At 47.2% G+C, this 22,993-nt stretch overlaps 1 protein-coding gene across 25 annotated transcripts in view; it reads left to right on the top strand.

Annotated features, from left to right (window-relative positions):
- Positions 1–22,993, top strand: part of LOC127395203 (adenosine 5'-monophosphoramidase HINT1-like) — a 213,788-nt gene that overhangs the window by 171,335 nt on the left and 19,460 nt on the right. The gene's annotated exons all lie outside the window — the stretch shown is intronic.

Here is a 22,993-nt window from a genome sequence, read left to right on the forward strand (position 1 = left end):
AAAACCGATTTATTTGTGCGGCTGCGCTGGAGTACAAAGTAAAGCCCGCGCCCACCCCCAAGGTGGGCTCGGTTCTCTTTGCGATCTGGTTCAGTACGCGGCCAGTCTCAGCTCCCTCTCTGCTTCCCCCACCTTCTGTCTCCTTTCGTTGCTTGCAGCCTCACCCGGCAGCATTTCTTTGCATTTTAATGTTGTTTTTTTTCCTATAAAACATTTAAATATGTTGTATTTTATTTCTTGTTTATGTAACTTAAACTTCGTCTCGATATCCATGATTTTTCTTCTTTCAGCTCTCCCCCTCCCCTCTGCAACATGGCTTTTCAGGTGAAGCTCTACAAGCCCATCATTGTCAAAGCCAAACCGCTGAAACTTTTTTTTTTGGTAAAGCCGTGTATATAACTATAGAAACTATGTGGCAGTTCATGTTTCCTTTTACTCTTCTTCCACCTCAGTTTTGTTTTGTTTTGTTTGCTTTGACTTTGCATCTTCTTTTATGTTATCAGGCACCCATGTGGAACTGCTTCTTGCTCACTGTTGAACACACTCTGTCCTCTCCTTGTTACCGTTTAAAGATAGCTCCTGAAACGCGGACAAATAGACTATGTTTAGGAAGGAGGCATTGTTTATTGCAGGTTTGCACAAAGCTGGGTGCTCTGTGGACTCCCACAAATCAAGCACACCTTCCTCATAATACAGGGTTTCTTTTATACATTAAAAATGTAAATTCATCTTATCCCTCAAGTACACCAAATTGTCATCTACTTGTTTGTCTAGCGAGTTCTTTTGTGATGAGGGGGTTCTTCCCAGTAATTTAACTACTCACTGTTCTCTGCTACCTGTGATACCCATCTCCTGTGGCTATAGACATTTACACCAAGATAAGATAAGCAAGCACCTCTGTGGCTACATTCATATCAAGTTATATTCACACCAAGATAGCTCAGCAAGCACCCCCTTCTGTTGGTCATACTGGCCTGTCTCTTCTGATATCAACCTTGGTTCTCTTGGAGCTTTTCTCCTATATTTTGCATCACTGAGATATCTTGTTTTGCCCACTCTTCAGTGTCTAGTGGAGCTAATCTCATGGTTTTTTGGAACTTGTGTGTCTGGCTCAAATGACCACTTTTGCCATGTAGAAAGCTAAGCAGTCTTTGCAGGGTTTGGACCAGTGTTGCGTAGCAGGGTGCAGAAGCAGATTTATGGGGGAGACAGCCTGGTGCTCCCATTAGCGCTGCACATACTCACTGAGTGATATGAGAGAGGAGAAGCCATGGAGGAGAAGCTCCATGGTCCTGCCCCCATCATCACTGCAACCAAACAGAATGAGCCTCCTGGCATCAGTAGAAATATAACTGAGCTTGCCATCTTATCCTATATTTTAATGCCTTTTAAATTGGTTCTTCTCTGGAATATCCTCAATAAACTGTTCCCTTTGTTGTTGTTTCTGTAAAACTACGTTAATACTTAATTTATCCTTCTGTATTCATTAATGTTAAGGCTCCCATGTTAGCAATTTTCAGAGCCAAGGCTTTGGCAAGGCTGTGCTTTTTGTATATGTTTAAATTTGATTTGGTCTCTTGATGTCTCTTTGTGTGTGGTTTTGTGTGTGTTTTGTTTTGTTGGGGGTTTTTTGTTTGTTTGTTTTTATGGTTAGACTCAGTGATCTCAGAGGTCCTTTCCAACCATGACTATTCTGTGATTCTGTGACTCCTATGACTTGAGTGTGGGAATGTACGAATACAAGTTCTTTAGGAGGGACAGGCAGAAGAGAAGAGGAGGATGTGTTGCCCTTTACATCAAGGACCACCTGGAGTCCGTGGAGGTCCACCTGGGGATAGATGCAGAGCTGACTGAAAGTTTATGGGTCAGTGTTAAAGGCAAGACAGGGGCAGGTGATATCATAGTGGGGGTCTGCTACAGGCCACCTGACCAGGAAGACCAAGCGGATGATGCACTCTATAGACAGATAAGAGTAGCCTCATGTTCACAAGTCCTGGTGCTTATGGGGGATTTCAGCCACCCTGATATCTGTTGGAGGGACAACATAGCAAGGCACCAGCAATGCAGGAAATTCCTGGAATGCATTGATGATAATTTCCATCTCCAAGTGGTAGAGGAAACAATGAGAAAAGGTGCTATGCTGGACCTTGTTCTCATCAACAAGGATGGGATAGTGGACAACATGAACCTTAAGGCCAGCCTTGGCTGCAGTGACCATGAAATGGTGGAATTTAAGATTCTTAGGGCAACAAGAAGCGTGCAAAGCAAGGTCACTACCCTGGACCTCCAGAGAGCAGACTTTAACCTCTTCAGGGATATACTTGGTAGGGTACCATGGAATAAATTGATAATGGGTTAAAACTGGAAGAGGGGAGATGTAGATTAGACATCAGGAAGAAATTCTTCACTATGAGGGTGGTGAGACACTGCAACAAGTTGCCCAGGGAAGTTGCGGATACCCACTCCCTGGAAGTGTGCAAGGCCAGGTTTCTTTGAACAACCTGATCTAGTGGAATGTGTCCCTGCCCATGCAGGGGATTCGGAACTAGGTGATCTTTAAGGTCCCTTCCAGCCTGTCACCGTTTGACTCAGTTTGACAACAATGCTCTTGATCCCCTCCCCCTCCCACCCAGGTAGGGAAGGAGAGAGAGAAAAAAAAAGAGAGACTTGGCTAGATTGAAAACTGAACCGCACAGCTTTAATTAGAATACTAATGGGTGATATGAGAGAATATATATGTGATTATACAAAGGTGTGGGCAAAAGCCTCTCGCCTCCCCCCACCCCCAGCAACTCCCCCAGCACTCCCCTCAGACGAGACAATCCCGAGGAATCCCGGAGCTGCTGCTGGAGAAAGGCAGAGAGTTACGAGGGTCAGGAGGGCTTGAGGTCGACGGGTCGACGATGATGGGCAGATGGTGTTTTCCCCGGGTGCTGGCCACGAACAGAAGAGAGAGAGAGAGAGAAGAAGGAAGGGAGACAGAGAGAGCAAGGAAGGCAGAGAAAGAAGCAGGAAGGAAGGAAGTTGTCTTCTGTCATCTCCGACCTTCCCCTGAGCCTACGTAGATATATGGAATGGAATATCTCTGGCCAGTTTTGCTGTTCGTCTAATCCAGCCTCCCACAGGGGGGCCACAGATTTCCCCGCAGTGTCTGAGCCGGCAGAGCAAAGGCACAACCTTGAGGGCCCAGCAATTATAAAAACATTCCAGTGTCTTATCAACCTAGCAGAACACGCAGTTGCTAGTTGAAGAAAGGTCACTGAAAAGAAAAAAAAATCAGCAAAAGAAAAACTGGTTTTATCCTGGCTCAAACCAGGACACAGCCCTAGCCATTCTGTGATTCTATGAGTTTTGCAAGGTGCAGCAGGCCTGGAGCAGGTTCTTCAGCTGTAGCTCTTACAGTTGGTAGCTAGGCTCTACCTCATTTTCTGGAGGCTGCACCAAGCCAAACATTTAACAAATCACCCAGGGATGCACACCACCACCAGACACCTGACCCATGTGGTGCTGGAGAAGGCTCTGGCATCCTGCTGCATGGTCAGAGACAACCCCGGAAAACCCACAGCACTTCAGCCAGTGTGCCTGCATGCAAGTGCCCCAAACTGTACCCAGGGTAGTCTTTTATTTTTAATAATGGGCCAGGGTGGTTCTGTAGGCTCATTTATCCCTTATCCTAACATGGGCTCCTGGGTGCCCTGCTCAAGCATGGGCACCTCAACTGTAGGAAAAGTGTATGTCCTGGGGTGTTGCAGGGGTCCTGAGGGGCAATGTCCCCCAGAGCCTGTCACAGGGAGGTGATGGTAGGTCCACCCAGTCTGACTCCTGTCCACAGTCCCTGGAGGCACCATCTGAGCCAAGATGTCCTGGATTTCTGGGGCCTCCAGCCACCTCCAACAGCAGAGAGCTGCCAAAATACCCAACCCCTTCTCAGGTTTGGATCTGGGGAATGAGGCTTGGGGGGAAGCTCCTGTTCTCACTGCCCTGCAGGAGCTGTGGACACCAGGGGCCCATCCTTGGTGCTGGAGAGGAACACAGGCTTGGATAAAGGGCAAGAGCCACAAGAATTGCTTGTATGGATTATCAGTGGTTTGATCCCATGCATGCACCACACTGATAAAATGTGAGCTGTTCTGTATATGCATGCAGAAACTGTGTGCATATTATATAATTGAAGTTTATAATGAATATTAATAAACCCAAGTAATAAAAAATAAACCTTACCCGCATGCCTGTATTTCACATCTCACTTCTCTGCTACTGTGATTTTAGGTGTATGTTATGTTACATCATTCACAACAGGCAGGAAATCACAGAAGACAGCCCCTGAGGTCCCAGGCCCGGGGTAGCCATTTTGCAGATGAGTGTGTGGCCCAAGAGGGGGGCAGCCCCATTTCCCGTTTCCCTGAGGAGGACTGTGGGGCGGCAGAGGCCTGTGGGGGGAGGTGGTCGGGGCAGTTTCAGCCTTTGCACTCAGAAAGCAGCCTCATTGCCGCTTCTCTGGTGGGAGGGTTCTCAGGTCTCCCCAAAAAGCTGCTGTTCCTTAGCATCTCAGGGTCCTGCTCAGTCTTCCGGCAGGATGGTCCTGTCCTCCCCTGTCCTTCCCGGGCTGCTTTTTTCGGGGGGCCATGCCAGACACCCTGCCCTGCGGGAGGTCATCATGGACAGACACACAGGAATCAATATGATTAGGTGAATGCCATTTATTTTACGTGCCAACCTTCCTTATATAGCCCCTTGCTATGTACACGTGTCCAAAACCACTCTTGTCATTGGTCAATTGTCATAAAGCCTGCCACGACCTAAACAGTGATTGGTTCCTAGCCTTATAGCACATGAATGCACAGTCTTGATTCTCTGCCCTCTTCCTGCTTTGGCACATCCGGAAGCTGTTTACTTTGCTGCTCACTTTCTCAGTTGGTATCCTTGGAAACGTCCTTGCTCAGGGGCCCAGATGTTTTCAGTAAAGGCTGGATTGCTCACATGTCCATTGCTCCCTAAAAAGCCCTCTACAAATCCCCCTTTTTCCTTTTGAGCAATCCAGGCCTGACTCATGGCCTTATTGATCATTCCAGATACTAATTGCAGGATACATGGTACAATTATTAATACTACAGCAACAACGATCAGTATTACCATTCCACCTTTTACTAATCCCAACAATCACCCGGTTATCCCCAGTGACTGCAGCCAGTCCAAGAACGGAGATAATGGAGAATGCACGATGGTAATTTTCTTCATGTTCCCTTGCAAAGCCTGCAACTACTTATGAATAGAAGTTGAATGATCAGACAAGTTCACACAACACATTCCATCAAAATCTTCACAACTGTGACCCTGTGCTAGCAATAAAATCAATAGCGGCGTGATTCTGCAAAACAGCATGGCTAACAGTATTCATATTAGTTACTAAGGCACTCAATATTTCAGAAATCTCATTGGCCCTTTTTGCAACAAAGCATGCTAATTTATTCAATTCTATCAAAGCTTTTGCTAAAAGCAAAGCTAAAGCAAACTAACAGCAAAGCGCTCCCCAACATTCCACAAATCTACTGTATCAATACAATTCAATGTTATGTGTTGCAACCCTTGTTTTGCCTGTGGTGATGGGTATGATTTAGTATCGTTTTGTGCTGGGGGTTAATGGTGTGAAGAGCATAAGAGGCTCCCTGCAATACTACTCCGATGCAGAGCCCTCTACAGATGAGTCTTTGGGGTGTGGCCCCTTCCACGGTTTTACCATCTTGCAGGAACCCACCGAAGGCCCTCTCCTGTAAGTAAACACATATATCCTCTACCAGTTAGTTTGACTTTGGCTGGACCTTCCCAAAGCCCTGTATTCAAGTTTTTATACTGTACCAAAACCTTTTGTTGTTCAGATATTTCAGTTGTTAAGGCAGCGCTATGAATTACCATAGGCGGATCTCGTCTCTCTCCCATAAGACATAAATAGTTTAACACATACACTGCCTTAGCTAACCTTTCAGCCGGGATACTGGGCTCTCCCCCTTTTTTCTTTCTAAAAGGGGTAATGGCTCCTTTTACAGCAGCGGCCACATATGCTGCCTTATTTAACTGTGTGGTCCTTTCTGCTAGATCAATCATATCTGCGACTTCTGCACCCTTTGGCAATGTACCTAGTGCCTCCTAGGTTTTTTCATTGGCATTATCAAAAGCTAACATTTTAAGCATTTGTTGCTTCATGGTCTCATCGAGATCAGGGTGGCTATCAATTGCCGAGTACAATTTATCCACAAAATGTGCATAGCTGTCATGTGGTCCTTGCTTAATGTGGGTAAATCCATAAGGCTTTCCTGGCCCATGTACAGAAAGTATGGCTTGTAACGCTAGCTGTTGAGACAACTGTAAAACTTCTTCTACTGCAAATTGCAATCGCATTTGGGCATTAGCAAACTGACCCACTCCCATTAACATTTGTGCTTAGACCCCATACAATGGATCGTTTTGTTGACGTGGCTTAGCTTGTTCTGCATCACAACCTTTGCCAAGCTCTTTGAAACATGAGCTGTTGTGATGGAGTAAGTAACACATTTGCTACCTGTAAACTATCGATTGATATTAACAAATCAGCAGTAAATATATAACAAATGATCCGCTGTGTAAGCTGTGAATGTAACCCATATAGTGTCCTTACTGTCCATTAGCATATATGTGTGAAACAAGTTCTTGTCACTTAAGTGAGTTCTGTAGCAGTATTTTTAAGTAGTCCCATCCAATACAAACAACTCAAAGGCGAGTATAGGAGGAGACAATGTTACAGAGCACCTTGTTTAGGCCATGGGGTGATCAGTCCCAACAGCAGTCACAAAGTAACTCCTCCGGAGTCCAGGAACAGGTTGATCAGGCCTGGTACTGTCACCAGGATGTCTCTGGCTCTTTAAGCTGTCATGATTTGCAATGTATTAACTAACATCACTAGACACAGGTATATAGAAATGACTGATTTTATGTTGTCGTTTAAATCAGATGCAACCCATGTATTTGAATTCACCGGTGTCTGTAAGGTAAGCTTGACCTTACCAGTATTTGGCAGGTTTGCCAAAACAGTCTGTCTAGGGTGGAGGGGAGTTTTGGATTTGTTGTAAGGTCTTCTGTGCTGGCCATTATCCTGAGTAGGTGATGTAGGGAAAAAGGGCATTTAGGCGAGGGCACCCATTCACCCCCTACCTGTTGTTTATAGTAGAGACTGCATATCTTAACCTCTCATCCCATCTGGAATCCTGTGGACAAATGAGACTTTTAATTAACCCATTAGTACGTTCTGCTATCCCGTTAGCTTGTGGGTAGTATGGGACATGAAATGTCCATTTGATACCTTCCCTTTTAGCCCATTGTTGTACCAGGTGTGAGGTGAAATGAGTTCCGTTGTCTGCCGAGGTCCAGTTTCCGTGGCAAGCCGGGAAAGAACATGACACACCAGTATGATGTAGATTCAGTCCATGTTTATTAGGCTGCGTGCAGATTATATAGTCTCAGGACAGCGTGTACGCCATCCACATGGCAGAGCAAGGCTCTTGATTGGTTAGTACACACTGTTTACATGTCCCCATTCCCCTTTTGATTGGTCCCAACTCCAAACCCTTTGTCCAGCCCCCCATCCTGTTTACCACACTACCCGACTGCTGTACATGACCTTCACTAACTAGTTCCCACAGAATGGCCTTCACTGTTTCTCTTGTTATCTAAAGTTTCTCATAATCATTCAGCACAGCTAGGGCCCCAACAGTTGTCAGATTGAATATTTGTGGGTTTAGGAAGAACCCCAAATACCTTTTCCAGAAAATGAACTGCGTTTTCCCCATTTGCTTTAGAAACAGCTTCAGCACAGGTTAAGCCTGATACTACCTCCACAATCACAATGATGTACTGTTTGTTTCCTAATTTTCAGAAGGGACCGATGTAGTCCACCTGCCATGTGGACCACAAGGGTTTTCCTTCCCTGATATGCAAATGATCAGATGTTAATGGATGTTCCCCAAGTCCGATTTTGGAAAGATCATATGAAGAAATGACTGGTTTGCACTGCTCACGGGTGACAGGCCACCCACGGGCTTGTGCCTCTTTGTATAAATCAAAGATTCCTGAATGGCCTCTTTTACAGTGGAGCCATTCAAGCAATCTCTTCCATTCCTGATTTTCTCCTTCTGTGATAGCTGATCGGATTTCCTTCACATCAATTCTAGCTATCTCATCAACATAGTTATTCCACTTACTGGCTTCATTTTTCAAATTAGTCTGGTGAGAAGGAGTACACCCTACATGAAAATTAGGGTTCTCTTTAGCAATTTTCAGTATTTGTTGCCATTTTTCTTTATGCCAAACTGGCACTCCATTAATTTCCCAATTATTACTTTCCCAGAAAGTAATCCACTCTACACAGCCCTTAAAGACTGCAAAAGAATCTGTGTAAATGTACACAGTGTCCTTGGAGGCTTTTTCTTTTCTAAAAACATTAAGAACAGCGGGGGTGGGGGGGTGGCGGCGGCAGCGGCGGGAGGGCGGACGGGCAAGTCGTGTACTTGGTCAGTGAAAGGCTTCACTGTCGAGCCCTGGTTTTGTAGGTTGAAGTCGTTAAGCTTATCCAAAATTTCTTTCAGCAATTCTTCCACCGGTCCTTGCGGCGCCTCATGATTACCGGGTGTCGCTGCTGCTCTCGTAGATGACGTAATACAGGCGACGGTGGATACAGTTCCGCCTTTGGTCTGCAGGCGGGACCGCCCTCTTCTTGGTTTTGTGCGGCTTTACTTCCGCTTCAGCCGGTTTTGTTCCGTCCTGCTGTGCACTTCCGGTCGTCAGGGCGGTAACTGGCCCTGGGAGGCGCCTTGATGGCGGCGGGCGGAGCACAGCGGGAACCCGAGGATCCAGTATCGCGAAGTTTTGGGCAAAAGGATTTACAGGGGAAGGAGAGGCTGCGGCAGCACCGCTCTTATCCTCCCCATTAGGATTTAAGGCAGCGAAAGCAGAAGCGGCAGCAACCCGCTCCCCTTTCATAAAGCATAAGGTTTCTCTGATCGATTTCCATAATGTAGAATATTTGCTAGCCTCTTTTCCATCTTTTCCTCCACTGCTGATGTTATCACATAGGCTTAGACCTATGGCTTCCCAGTTGGACAACTCAAACCCTGTACCGATCCCAGGGATTAAGTTTCTGTCCCGTGCCCATTGCGACAAGTTGTCGCGGGCCGGTATTGGGGGGCTACCGGCTGTCAGGATGTTTCCGCGACTTCCCCCCCCCCCAATGTGGAGAGGTTTGTGAATGAGACCGAGGGTCACACGTGACGTTCGCCTCTCACAGAGGAACGGCCACTGCGGGACCGTATCTTAGAGGGTAGATTAGAATACTCTCCCACCATGCTCACCAATTGCTACTGAGACCAATGTTTAGTTTACGAATTAATCGGTTTATTAAGGGTCTACACAAATTAAGGGATCAAGGTTCAGGAGAGGTTGTCGAGGTGTATATTGGAAAAGGGATTCAAAGGTACTATGGTCTTATTAAATGCACACTCCGAGGATGAATGTAGAATCAATGGAGTGAAAGGGTAGGAGTTGAGCCCGGCAGGAAAGAGAGAGACGGAGAAAGAGAGACAGAGACGGAGAGACAGAAAGTGTGTGAGTGTGAGTGAGTGAGTGTGAGAGTGTGTGAGTGCGAGTGTGTTTACCCTCCTTCCGTAGCGCGTGGTTCCCCGGATGCGGCTGGCAGGCTCGGCAGGAGATCCGTGGGGTGGCCGGCTTCCCGGTAACCGGGGCGACCACTCCCAGCAGCAGCAGCAGCTGCGGCAAGCACGGCCTTAGTCCCGAAGTAGGTGGCGAATGCAGGCTTGGGCAAGCTCCTACTTTGGTCCGGTTTGGTTTAGGCTGGGCAGGCAGCGTCCCCGGGGAGCGGGCACGATTCCCGCGGAGCGGGCACAGGCGGCCCCCCCCCCCTTTTCCGCTTCTCCGGGCAGCGGTCGCGGGGCAGCCCCCCCTTCCCTCTCGGCTCCTCCGGACAGCGAGGCTGGCGTTCCAGGCAGGTTCAGGTACTGCAGCAGGGTCTCGTCCCGGTCAGGCAGAGAGCACCGGCCTGCGGATCTTGCCCTCTTTTATAGATCAGAAATCACTACTCGAGGAAGTACCACTGTTCAAATTAGCCAATTAGCACTGGCCAGGTACGTGCTCTGTTAGAGGCAGTCTTTAACCTATTGTCCATTTTTCTGCCAGTTATCATAACCCTTATGCTGTTTTTCTTGCTGTGGACTTATCTGGTAGAGCAAGAGGCCTGTTCCATTCTGTCCTTGGCTAAATCAGTAAAAAGGCGCCACTCTTGTTTTGCTGGCTTGAAAGACATTTTGTTTAGTCTTATGTGGGGGGAGAGAAGAGGGACCGTTCCCCACACAAGTCTATAAGTGCTCTCACAGACAGTATAAGTTGGAGGAGCTTTACTGCTTCCTCTTCTTTGCTAAGCGTAGACCCCATCTCCTCCCCGACCGTTCACTTGCCTTTTACTGAGAAGAGTATTAAGTCCGAGGTGCACCTCTATCCCGCCGGTTGCGGGTCTCCCACCCGTTGCGGGCCACTCTCTCCCACCGGTTGCGGGCCGCTCCGCTGGGCACTGCTGAACGTAGCCGCCGGGGCAGCACCTGATTTTGGGCGGTTCCTCTCCACCCGCTTTGTCTTGTCTTCGTCACACTGTCCGGCAGCTTTTTGCAGCGAACCTGAGGGTCCCTGTTTGGGCGCTACTTGCAGGAGGTCATCATGGACAGACACACAGGAATCAATATGATTAAGTGAATGTCGTTTATTTTACGCGCCAACCTTCCTTATATAGCCCCTTGCTATGTACACGTGTCCAAAACCACTCTTGTCATTGGTCAATTCTCATAAAACCTGCCACGACCTAAACAGTGATTGGTTCCTAGCCTTATAGCACATGAATGCACAGTCTTGATTCTCCGCCTCACTTCCTTCTTTGGCACATCCGGTTGTTTACTTCGCTACTCACTCTCTCAGTTGGTATCCATGGAAACGTCCTTGCTCAGGGGCCCAGGTGTTTTCAGTAAAGTCTGGATTGCTCACATGTCCATTGCTCGCTAAAAGGCCCTCTACACTGCCCCAGCACATTGTGACCTGGAGCTGGCCAACTCGCTTCCACCTGGCTCTCCTTGCCGGTAGGTGGTATTCTCCGTCCACGGAGAGAATCTTCCGGATCGGTAGGCTGGCCATGGGGCAAGGGACTCCGCGCTGCCCCACAGCCTGGGGACAAAGGAAACCCCACGGACGCGGTCCCGTAGTCAGGGTGTGACCGTGTCCTACTTTGGGAAATGCGTCTGCTGCCGCTCATAGCTGTGCTGCCTCTGCTCGCCTTTTCTTCCTTACCCTTTTAAGAAGGCACTTGCCAGGTTGGGAAAGGGAACAAGCGGAAGATGCTATGCTGGGAGCACAAAGACAAGTCGCGATCTCCAGGGACATGTAGAGGCTGCAGTAACACCAGATCTTTATTGTCTGCGCTGGGGGCTGGCTCAATGGCCCTCTAGAAAGCAAGTCCCTCGGTCTCCCCCGTGTCGATGTACTAGGGCTTCCAGTATTGCCCAAGTCTGAAAGGGGGGTCTCCAGTCATCGTGCCCCCTCACCATCACCCCCTGAGGGCCTCGCCACCCCGGCCGGCCACGAGGACCCGCATCCCAGACGGGGCCCTCCCAGCACGCCGCGGCAGCAGTGTTCCCGGGAATGCGGTGCTGCGAAAGAGTCACGCACTCAGTGAAACACCGGTGCGTCCTGTGTGAGTTTTAGCAGGAGATCACAGGCAGATTCGACTCTTGTGGTTCTGCTTTGTTGCTACAGCAGTTCTTAACTATAGTCTTTTTAAACTCCAGCGTTCTTCCTATTTAGAGGCTGGGGTTTTGTTTTTAAGATTACTTTAAACGTCAGGACAAATCAGTAAGTACCAGCAAGCATAAAAAGAACAGAAAGAGCATAAAAAGGAAAATTGTAACTCTTGGTAAAGAGGAAAAACTTTTCAGAGAGGAAAAGTTCTGCCATCCTTTTAGTAACTTGCCCTAGGATCCCAAAACTAATTCAAAAGGGCATTTTGCTTCCTATAAACTCTAATTCTCGAGTGATGTTATCAGTCTTTCAACGGGAAAAAAACAGTATGGAGTTACTAGGTTCAGGGGTTCTTTTTTCCTTTTCTTTTCACTCTTTTTTAACTTTTGGTGGTATTCTCCTGCAGTCGCCTTACTAGTGAACAAAATATACAGGATTATTTTGAAATAGTAGAAAGGATTATGTTGTAAATCCATGAAACTGTTTGAAACAGGGTGGCTTGAAGCTTTGAATTAGGACGATATATAGAAAACAAATTTCAATAAAATTGTGTTTCAGTTAAGAAGAGAGATTTGAGAAGTAAGGACGCTAGGGGCTGGATTAGATGATCTTTCGAGCTCCATTCCAACCCCTAAGTTTCTGTGATTCTGTGATGCTAGGCATCAGTCTGCCCTTCTCACAATGGTTTCTTTCAGAGCACAAAATGCTCTTCTACTGCTCTGATTCTAATCGTATTCTGATTGTGGGTTTTTCTGCCAGAAGTAGGAGCGATGGGAATTTCCAGTGTTTTCTTTTTAAGACGGTGATTAAATTTCTGTCCAAGGTGAGTTTTTCCTCTTCGAGCTCCTGCTATCCTAATATGTATCACCTGAAACTAGGAATGGTGGGGCACAATTAGGAAGTAACCCTTTGTGTTGCTTTCTTTGGGTTGTTGCTTCTGCTCTCAAAGCAGAATTGGCATTTTAAAGGCCGATGGATTGATTTCCTTTACATAAGAAAGAGATAACGCTAATTCTATGTTAGTGTTTCCCATAATGGAGGGAGCTGCTTCTCTCCAGTTAAAAACAATAGCCTTACAAATAAACGGTGATATTAGTGGTGTGTTTTAGAGGCGATTATTTGAGAGCTTGCGAGGTCAACATCTAGAGATATTTGATTTCATTATTAAATTAATTAAACTCTGGAGGGGGAAGAGGAAGGAGAAGGGAGAGATGTTTCTATACTGTCCTGTGGACAGATATCTTCATCTGAAGTTTATGAAAACACCTCCCTCTCTGGCCTGATTTTTTGGGGAAAAACGCCTTTCTTTTAGAGGGCTTTGAGACAAGCCCCGCCAAATACTCTTTCTCGCCAAGCCGCCTTCCGGCTGCCCCCGCCAGCACCCCGGAGGCAGGGCTTTCCCGCAGCCCCCGCTTCAGGCCGGCCCCCCGCCGCAGAGCGTCGGGCAAGGAAACAGCGACTCGGCGCTGAAATCTCGGCGATAAGGCAATTTTCTTCCTTCCCACGGGAAGCAGGACCCAGTGCCCGAGGGCAGCCCAGGAAGACGTAGAACTGCCGGCACCCTTCAGAAGGCTCCTGGGAAGATGCTCCAACACTTTGGGACAGACCTACACTTTTTTCTTTTTTCTTTTTTTTTTTTTTTTTTTTTTTTTTTTTTTGAAAGGGGGGTATTTCCCCCCTTGTCCACTAAAGACGGTCCCGTGGTCCAGCACAGCCCATCCTGGTGGGGCGAGGGCAACGAGGCGTCTTGCGGGGGGAGGGGGCATAGCGCCGCCCAGGACCACCGCTCGCCCCGCTGTGCTCTGACGCGGAGAGCCCTATGAGCCCCCTCGCTATGAGGCGGGAAGGAAGGATGTCCACTCTGGGACTCGGCCACAGTCTTTCCTAAGGCCCGGCAAGTTGCCCACCTCTACCCTCTCTCCTCGCCAGCCTCCTTCTTCTTCTCCTCTCTCCTTCTCCCAGGACTAGGCGTGCTCCCTCCTGCCCCGCATCTGGGGGCCAAGGCGAGGGTGCCGACGTGAGGTGAAAGAAGAGACAACCGACTTCCAGGCGCGGCGGCACAGCCCTTCCACCCCCTTCCCCCCAACCTCAACCAAAAAGCAAAATAAATTTAAAAAAAGAAAAAGGAGGGGAGAAAAAACAAGACATACATTTTTTAAAGCAGAAAAAAAATACTCCGACACAAAACCCAAACCAGACGCCGCCTCCGAGCGGGCGGCAGGAGCGCTTTTGCGGCGCGGCGGCAGTGCTGGGGGCCGGCGCGTCTCGGAGCGGCTCACCTGCTCGCGGCGACGGGGCGGCTCTCCGCGGAGCGGGGCAGAGATCTGGCCGGCGTCTGTGAGCGCGCCAGCCGCCGCCGCGCCATGACCTTGAACTCGGAGATATCCGAAGCTTCGATGCTGGCTGAGGAAACCGACATCGATGTGGTGGGCGAGGAGGAAGACGAAGAGCCGCAGCCCTGCCGCCGCCGCTCCTACTCTGAGGACGAGGAGGATGTGAGCGACCTCCACGACAATACCCTGCTACTGCGATTGCCCGTGGGCGGCGGCGGGGACGGGCCCCCTTCGCGAGGCGGCCCACAGAAGGCGGAGTAAAGGGGAACGGCGGTAATAACAGCCTGACAAAGCCACTATTGTCATACATCGCCCTGATCACCATGGCCATCCTTCAGAGCCCCAAGACACGGCTGACGCTGAGCGAGATCTGCGAATTCATCAGTGGGTGTTTCCCCTACTGCTGGGAGAAGTTCCCCACCTTGCAGAACAGCATCCGCCACAACCTCTCCCTCAACAACTGCTTCGTCAAGATCCCCCGGAAGCCCGACAACCCAAGCAAGGGCAACTAGTGGATGCTGGACCCTGAGTCTACCAACATGTTCATCAATGGGAGTTTCCTGTGCCGTCAAAAGCGCTTCAAGCGGCAGCAGCTTCCAGCGCCCAAGCTGCTATTGCATGCTGTGAACCCCACTGCCTTCTTTCTCCAGCCTCCATGTTGTAAAATAACTCAGAAATTTAGAATTATGTGGTTATTTTGTGTAAGATGTACTCTGTGTGTATATACAAGTCAGAAGTGGAGTCAGAGAGGCACACAATTAGTACCACACTTAGCACTGAGCAAGGACATCCTAGAATAACCAGGCCTGGAAGAATGCAATTAATCAAGAGGCTTAGGGAGTCTCTCATGTAAATCACCAACTTGGCAGAGGAGACTTGAGGTCTATACTGATCATTGGACCTAAGGAATGCAGGAGGTGATAAAGAGGAACCAAAATCAAGAAGATTGATAGCTAAACCAGTCTTGGGCAGTTGAAGCCATAGAACTTGTGATATTGTGTCCTTTAGGTGAACTTAGCTCATTATGTCATTATAATACTGAAAATCACACTCCCAGGTCAAAGAGACCGTTGCTGATTGAGAGTTAATAGTTATGGTGTTTAAAGTTCATGGGGTTAATGTTTTGGTTAATGTTTGCAGAGGGAGAGCTGCTCCTCATGTTTCCGTGAGTTGGCTTTCGGGGCTTTAGCTGCAACAGCAGCTCCTCTTGCAAGCCTGACTAGAAGGATTTGCAGCTGCACAGTCGGCAAGCTCGAAAACGGCATGGCTCCAGGTCAAAAGGGCACAGTGAGTTTTGAGTTTTGTGCAGGGACTGATGAGGGGCAAGTTGAAAGTCTGTGGGTAAGAATTAAGGGGCAGGCTGGTGTGGGTGATACAGTTGTGGGGGTCTACTACAGACCTCCTGACCAAGGCAAGGAGGTTGATGAGGCTTTCTACAGGCAGCTGACAGTAGCCTCACAACTGCAGTCCCTAGTCCTCATGGGAGATTTTAACTACCCCGATATCTGCTGGAAGACTTACACAGCCAGCCTTTCACAGTCTAGGAGGTTCCTCCAGTGCATTGATGATAACTTCTTAATGCAAATGGTGGACAAGCCGACTAGAAGAGGAGCGCTGCTGGATCTTGTACTAACCAACAAGGAGGGCCCTGTTGAAGCAGTGGTGGTCAGTGGCAGCCTTGGCTGCAGTGATCACGAGATGGTGGAGTTCAGGATCCTGTGTGGAAGGAACAGAATACCCAGTAGGACCAGAACCCTGGACTTCCACAGGGCGAACTTTGGCCTCCTCAATCAACTGTTAAGGGAAATCCCATGGGACAGGGTGCTGGAAGATAAAGGGGCTCATGATAGCTGGTCAACATTCAAGGACCACTTCTTGCAAGCACAGAATCAGAGCATCCCAAGGGTTAGGAAATCTAGTAAGGGAGCTAGGAGACCAGCATGGTTAAAAAAGGAACTACTGGGCAAACTTAAGTGGAAAAGGAAAATCTACAGATCGTGGAAGGAGGGGCTGGTCACTTGGGAGGAATATAGGAATGTTGTCAGAGAATGTAGGGAGGCAATTAGGAAAGCTAAGGCCTCCTTGGAACTTAACCTTGCAAGTCAGGTTAAGGATAATAGAAAGAGCTTTTTCAAATACATAGCTAACAAAACTAATACCAGAGGCAATATTGGCCCACTGAGGAATGAGGTGGGAGCCCTGGTGACAGAGGATATAAAGAAGGCAGAGGTGCTGAACACCTTCTTTGCCTCTGTCTTTACTCCTGCAGGCTTTCCCCATGAGCCCCAGATTCATATAGCCCCAGAAGTAGTCAAGATAGGTGAGGACATAGTAGATGAGGATTGGGTTAGGGATCAGTTGAGTAATCTGGACGTCCATAAATCGATGGGTCCAGATGGAATGCATCCAAGGGTGCTGAGGGAGCTGGCGGAGGTCCTTGCTAGGCCACTCTCCATCATCTTCAGTAAGTCATGGGTAACAGGAGAGGTGCCTGAGGACTGGAGGATAGCAAATGTCACTCCAGTCTACAAGAAGGGCAAGAAGGAGGACCCGGGTAACTATAGACCGGTCAGCCTCACCTCCATCCCTGGAAAGGTGATGGAACAACTTATTCTTGTCTCTATCTCTAGGCATATCAAGGACATGGGGCTCATCAAGAGCAGTCAGCATGGTTTTATCAAGGGTAAATCATGTTTGACCAACCTCATAGCCTTCTATGAGGAAATTACTAGGTGGATAGATGATGGTAGAGCGGTAGATGTGGTTTATCTTGATTTCAGTAAGGCATTTGACACCGTCTCCCACAGCATCCTTGTAGATAAGTTGATCAGGTATGGGTTTGGTGATCAGGTAGTGAGGTGGATTAGGAACTGGTTGATGGGAAGGAGTCAGAGAGTTGTAGTCAATGGGGCAGAATCTGGTTGGAGGTGTGTGACTAGTGGAGTCCCTCAGGGGTCGGTACTGGGACCGGTGTTGTTCAACATCTTCATCAACGACCTGGATGAGGGTATAGAATGTACCCTCAGCAAGTTTGCTGATGACACCAAGCTGGGAGGAGTGGCTGACACACCAGAAGGCTGTGCTGCCATTCAGAGAGACTTAGACAGGCTGGAGAGTTGGGCGGGGAGAAACATGATGAAATTCAACAAGGGCAAGTGTAGAGTTTTGCATTTGGGGAAGAACAACACGATGTCCCAGTATAGGTTGGGGGCTGACCTGCTGGAGAGTAGTGTAGGTGAAAGAGACCTGGGGGTCCTGGTAGACAGGAGGATGACCATGAGCCAGCAATGTGCCCTTGTGGCCAAGAAGGCCAATGGCATCCTGGGGTGCATTAGAAAGGGTGTGGTTAGTCGGTCAAGAGAGGTTCTCCTCCCCCTCTATTCTGCATTGGTGAGGCCGCATCTGGAGTATTGTGTCCAGTTCTGGGCCCCTCAGTTCAAGAAGGACAGGCAACTGCTGGAAAGAGTCCAGCGCAGAGCTACTAAGATGATTAAGGGAGTGGAACATCTCCCTTATGAGGAAAGGTTGAGGGAGCTGGGTCTCTTTAGCTTGGAGAAGAGGAGGCTGAGGGGTGACCTCATCAATGTTTACAAATATGTAAGGGGTGAGTGTCAGGGAGATGGAGTTAGGCTCTTCTCAGTGATGACCAGTGATAGGACAAGGGGTAATGGGTGTAAATTGGAGCATAGGAGGTTCAAGGTGAATATCCGAAAAAAATTTTTTACTGTAAGAGTGACAGAGCACTGGAACAGGCTGCCCAGGGAGGTTGTGGAGTCTCCTTCGCTGGAGACATTCAAAACCCACCTGGATGCGTTCCTATGTGATGTACTCTAGGTGACCCTGCTCTGGCAGGGGGGGTTGGACTAGATGATCTTTCGAGGTCCCTTCCAACCCCTAGGATTCTATGATTCTATGATTTTATGAGTGAGGAAGACTTCGAGCCTTCCTTCAAAAGACCCCTGCCCACGACCACCAGAAGGCAGTGCACATGCAGAAGTGGGATAATGTTTCCGAGAAATACCTAGCATAGTCCTGCCCATATAATGCATATATATGACTTGGCTGTATAAATTGTCACCATTTTGATCGTTGTGTGCGTGTGTATGGAAGGAGCTATCCCCCACGTACCCAATGCTGCCATAAAGTATACCTGCTTTATAGCTTCATGGGGCTATAGAGTTTTCTTTCCGCGCATCAGTTTGGCATCCCAGATGGGGCATTCTCTGTCTGGCTGCAGGACCTGCTGGGGACAGGACTCCCCTAGGGAGTAATGTCCCCAGCATGCCGCTGAGATTTCTCAGAGGGATTCCTCGACTCACACAGATCACTACGGGGACGGACAAGGACCATCTCAGTGGATAAGGTATACTTTTTTGGGGTTTTTTGTGTTTTGGTTTTTTGGGTGGCCAGTTGGTAATCCGTAAGTCGTAGGAGACGTCCTACGCTGGGCAGTGTGCGGGAGTCCAGAGTCCCTGAGTACCCTCTGGTATTTTGGTTTATTGGCTCTTTATTGGGACAGCAGCAGTTGCACTGCAGTTGCTGTTTATGGGGGTATACTGTTTATTGTATTTGACGCTAGGACTGTGGGATAAGAGTCCCATGCTAGACTTTGTATTTACCAAAGGTATAACATTCCCTGTTTGGTATAAACTAGGATTGTGGGTTCAAGTCCCACCCTAGATTTTGTATGTTGTAAAGGACTAATCTGGATCTGGTCGCTTTGGGTATTCTTTTGTTTTGGGTCTGCTGAATGCTTTAGTCTTGTGAATTCAGTCTGTTAAATATTTTTGTTTTGTAAATCGGGTCTGCTAAATGTTTGTGATTGAGACATGCAATTAAGGACGAAGTTAGTGCGGAGTCTCCAGCTGCAGTTCCACTGTCCTGCGAAGGACGTGGTCAGTGATGGACAAAGTGAGTGGTGTGAAAGGCCAGAGAGAAACAGACGTGCTTGAAAGTATAGCCATATGAAGTGAGTGCGGAGTTTTGATCTGCGGTTCTGTTCTCTCACGAGGGAAACAGCCGGAGATAAATGAAGCAACTGGTGAGAGACTGAGTGATAAAATAGCATGGTATTGATTTATTGGTATTGAACTTGGATATACTCATAAGAAACTATTTTTGAAAGTAGATTTTGATTTGACATTTGTATGAATGGATGTTTGCATAAATGGACTGGCCAGGACTGTGTGACTGAGACACAGCACGGCTGCAAAGCGAGTGCAGAGTTCCGATCCGCGGTTCCGTTATCATGCGAGGGGTGCAGCCGGAGATAAACAAAGTGAGTGATGTATTGTTTTGTACACAACTAAGAACACCTCAGCAGTTGTATGAGGAAGGGAATCAGGGAAATTAGTGTGTATAGAAATTGTCATTTAGCAATTGAGTCTCTCTGTAGAGAGTGTGGCTGTTTCAACTCCTATCCTAGAATACAATGGGTGAGAGACTCCCTCAATCTTATTTGTAAAACTTGTGGTTGTTTTGTAGAAATATCAGATAGGTTTTTACCAACTTGGGTTTGTTGTCGTAACCGAAAGATACTCACCCCAGAGCAAGAACTGCAATTACCAATTGAGAGTGGGTGGGTGTCCTGGTTTGAGCCAGGATTAAGCCAATTTTCCTTTTACTGATTTTTTTTTTTTCCCTTCAGTAAGCTTTCTTTTAACTAGCACCAGTGCGTTCCAACTAAGACTGATAAGAGTGGAATGTTTTTCTAACTGCTGGGTCTTCAAATTCGCATCTTTACTGTGCCAGCTCAGACACTACGGGGAGATCTATGACCCCCCCCACCCCCATCGGAGGCTGAGTTAGACAGACAGCAAAATTGGCCAGAGATATTTCCATTCCATATATCTGCGTAAGCTCAGAGGAAGGTCAGAGATCACAGAAGACAACTTCCTTCCTGCTTCTTCTTCCCTTTTCTTCTGTCTATGGCCAGCATCTGGGGAGGACTCCATCCATCCATCACCGCTGACCTCCAGGCTTGAGCTCTCCTGACCCTCATAACTCTCCGCTTCCTCCAGCAGCAGTCTGGGATTTTTTTGGGACTGTTCCCAGCTAAGGAGAGTGCTGTGGGAGTTGCTGGGGGGGAGGGGAGAGGCTTTTGCACATATCTGAACGTATTTGTATATAATTGTATATATTTTCTTATATCAGTAGTGTTTAATTAAAGCTGTGTAGTTGAGTTTTCAATCCAGAGAGTCTCTCCTTATTCTCTCTCTCCTTCCCTACCTGGGTGGGAGGGGGAGGGGATCGAGAGCATTGTTGTCAAACTTGAGTCAAATGGTGACAGTGCGTCACAGAGTGGAGGAATTTTGAAAAAGAGTCCACTAGGATGTATTTTATCTCACTGGAAAGATATAGACAGACCCCCAGGAGGGAGCTTGAATAAGAAAGCTCTCATTAAGTATTGTAATCAATGGTGGCTGTTATATAAGTTAGAAGATGGGGAAAAATGGCCTGTTAATGGAATCTTGAACTACAACACTTTGTTACAATTGATGTTGTTTTTAAGGAGAGATGGAAAATGGGATGAAGTTTCTTATGCAGACATGTTTTTTACCTTCAGAAACCACCCAGAGTGGCAAAGGGTTTGTGGCATAAATGCCCTTCCTCAGGACCCTTTAGTATTAGCTCTGGAATGAAAGCAAAAGGGATCCAAAAGCCTATGAAGGTGTTGTTCAGCCTGAAGTATTGGCCAAAGGTGTCTAAAAATTAGAGATCCTAGACCCGAGGAGGATCTTGGCAGAGATTTACAAGACTGTAGTAGCCCACCTCATATAAGAGCTGTCCCTTTAAACCAGCTACAACCTTCCAGAGAGCAGGCTAAGGAAAGCTAGGAGGCTGAGAGCACAACCTCCCCGCCTTCCTCCCCTGTTTCTTCCAGGACCCGAAGCAAAAATCCTCCTTTATTGGCTCCATTAAGGGAAGCCATGGGACTGAATGGAGACCCAGTACACCTTAGAGTCCCGTTCACTACCAGTGACCTTGAGGCATGGAAAAATATAGCTAAAGGATACTGGGATGACCATATTAAAGTGGTAAAGAGATTTGAATTAATAGTAAAACAGCAAAATACTGACTGGGCAGATATCGATTTGATGCTGAGCGAAATGACTGAGATGGAAAAACAATTGATCTTGAAAACTGCACAAACCATGGTTCAAATGCAAATTATCAGTGGGTCCCTTTCTGGTATGGTAGAAGAGCATGTCCCGCTAACTAACCCCCACTGAAACCCGAATTCAGCCACACAATATAAACTTTTGGAGCAGTATTGGGAATGGATACAAAGGGGTATGGAAAATGCAATTTCAAAAACTATAAATTGGTTGGCCTTATATGTAGTAAAACAGGGCCCTAAAGAAACTCCTTCGGAGTTCATGGATAAGCTATGAGAAGCTATGAGAAAATATACTCCTCTGGATCTGTCCTCTGATCTTGGGAAACAACAACTAGTCTCACTATTTTTGGGACAATCAGCACCTGATATTAGGCGAAAACTCCAGAAAGTAAAACCACCTGAAGACAGGGATTTAGAAAAGTTGTTGGAAGAAGCGTGGAGAGTATTTAGAAATAGAGAAGAAGAGAGAAGGAAAAATTCAAAAGCTCAGGCTGTGGCAACAGTGACAGCGTTAGAACAAGGAAGAGAAAGGAAAAGAGATAATGGCTTTTTGAAAGGACCAGGTAGAGGGGGAAGAGGCAATCGAGTGGAAGTTTTGTCAAGAGATCAGTGTGCCTTTTGTAAAGAGAAGGGGCACTGTAAACGAGAGTGCCCCAGGCGACAACCATACCACCCCTGAGGAGGATTGACAGGGACCTGGGGAATCTACCCTAGTGGATCCATTTGTTATAGTAAAGCTAGAGTAAGATGAATAAAAAGTGGAATTTTTAATAGATACAGGGGCTTCCTTTTCTGCATTGAACTAAGAATTGGTACCAAAGGATCAAGATTTTGTTACGGTAGTCAGCACGAAAAGGCATTTTTCCTGAAACCTCTTAAATACAAACTAGGAAAACAAATAGTGATACACAGATTTTTATACATGCCCAAGTCTCCAAAGCCCCTATTGGGATGAGACCTGTTAGAACAACTTGAAGCAAATATTAAAATTGATAAAGGAAAAATTTAATTGGTAGTTGGAGACAATCAATTAATTGAAATGTTATGTTTGGCCTTGATTCATACTCCAACCAAGTCCAATGTGCCCAAAGAGATAGTGGACCAGGTATATCCTGGAGTATGGGCATCTGAAGCACCTGAGAGGGCCAAAAATGCTGCCCCAGTAATCATAGGACTAAAAGCTGGGATGCAACCCATAAGGATTAAACAGTATCCCTTAAAATTAGAGGATTGAAAGGAAATAAAAGAAGCAATAGAGAGGTTTGTAAAATATGGATTGTTGGTGGAATGTGAATCTGAATATAGCACACCTATCTTACCCATTTGAAAACCTGATGGTAACTATAGATTGGTGCAGGACCTGAGAGCTATAAATAAGATCACTGAGGATATACATCCTGTGGTAGCTAACCTATATACACTGTTAACTAAGCTAAGGGATGAATTAGTTTGGTTTACTGTGTTGGACCTAAATGATGCATTTTTCTGCCTACCTTTAGCCTCAAAAGTCAGCGTCTGTTTGCCTCTGAGAGGGAAAATCCAGATACTGGAAGAAAGTCTCAGCTAACTGGGACAGTATTGCCTCAAGGGTTTAAAAACAGCCCCACTATTTTTGGAAATCAGCTAGCAAAAGAACTTGAGAAATGGGAAACCCTTGATACAGAAGGAATTCTATTGCAGTATGTGGATGACTTGTTAGTTGCAACCAAAACTAGAGAAA

The sequence above is a fragment of the Apus apus genome, chromosome W, assembly GCF_020740795.1.
Source record: "Apus apus isolate bApuApu2 chromosome W, bApuApu2.pri.cur, whole genome shotgun sequence".
NCBI classification, from domain to species: domain Eukaryota; kingdom Metazoa; phylum Chordata; class Aves; order Apodiformes; family Apodidae; genus Apus; species Apus apus.